Source organism: Plasmopara halstedii (genome assembly GCF_900000015.1).
Source record: "Plasmopara halstedii genome assembly, contig: Scaffold_287, whole genome shotgun sequence".
Lineage (NCBI taxonomy): Eukaryota > Oomycota > Peronosporomycetes > Peronosporales > Peronosporaceae > Plasmopara > Plasmopara halstedii.
In genome coordinates, this window is record NW_020187208.1 from 761,650 (window position 1) to 762,984 (window position 1,335).

Consider the following 1,335-nt stretch of genomic DNA (forward strand, 5'->3'; position numbering starts at 1 on the left):
TCAAGCAGGTGGGCCCTGAACTTGACAAGTGCGTACTTCATCGCAAGTAGCTCTTTGTCTTGAACTGGGTATTTCTTCTCTGCGGCTTTGAGCTGTCAAGACTCGAACGCGATCACCCGATCTCGCCCCTCGGAGTCTGCTTGCAGCACAGCACAGCCGATGGCAAAGTCCGAAGCGTCACAGACGACGCTGAAAGGACGATCAGGGCCTGGGAGCGCCAGTATTGGTGTATGCAGGAGGCTGTCTTTGACCGCGTCAAAAGTCTCCTGATGTTCGGTGTTCCAACACCTTTCGCATCCTTTTTAAGGAGATCGTACAATGGCCGGGCAAATTTCTGCGTAAATTACGCTGTACTTGTGTAAGTAGATGGCGAGACCAAGCCACTTACGCAAGTCCTTCTGGTTCTTTGGAACCGGCCAGTCTACGATGGCCTTGACCTTAGCGGGATCCGCTCGAAGGCCACGCTTTCCAATGAAGCACCCTAAAAAGGGGATCTCTTCTGCGCCAAACATGCACTTGTCTGCATTGGCGTACGGTTTGTTCGTACGCATGCACTCAAGCACAGTTTAAAATGAACGGTGTGGTTTTCCTCATCGGTCCTCCCGTGCTCCGCACGACTGTGAACAGAATCGTCGTAAAAGTATGTCTGTGCATACGCCCTTTGGGGCCTGAACAACTGCGTCACAAGACGATTAAACGTCGCTGGTGCATTTGACAGCCCATGGGGCATCACCAGCCACTCCCCGAGCATGCCGCTTGGAGTTCTCACCGCTGTTAGCGGAATGTCACTCGCTCTCATGAGCAATTGGTCATACTCATTGACCAAATCGTGTGCACTGTACTTCGTACATCCCACCATGTTATTCTGAAGAACATCCTTTCTAGGAATTGGCATGTTTGCCGGAAAGGTGGCAGCGTTGAGCTTATTGTAAGCATGAACGATACGCCTCTTGCCATTCGGCTTCCGAACACAAAACGTGGGTATCGAATGGGGCAACTTTATCTCACGAAACATTCCTGCGTCGTGCTTCGCACGGAAAAAGGCGTCAACGACGTCGCACTTCTCCTTGGGCAGGGGCCATTGGCGTGATACGCAGTATTTGGTTCCCAGAACCAGGTCGATTTCATGACGCATACCTCGGTCCGGAGGTAGGACCGAAGGCGGGTCTTTGGAGACGACGCCTTGAAAACCCTTTACCAAAGGATAGTACGGATCCAAGTTAAACCGTAGGATCGACGATCCACTTCGTGCGTCCAGCACTCTCTTAGTGTCTTCTAAGACAGCTTCATCCAGAAGCGATGACAAGTTTATCTCCTCGTCCGGTCGTACAATGA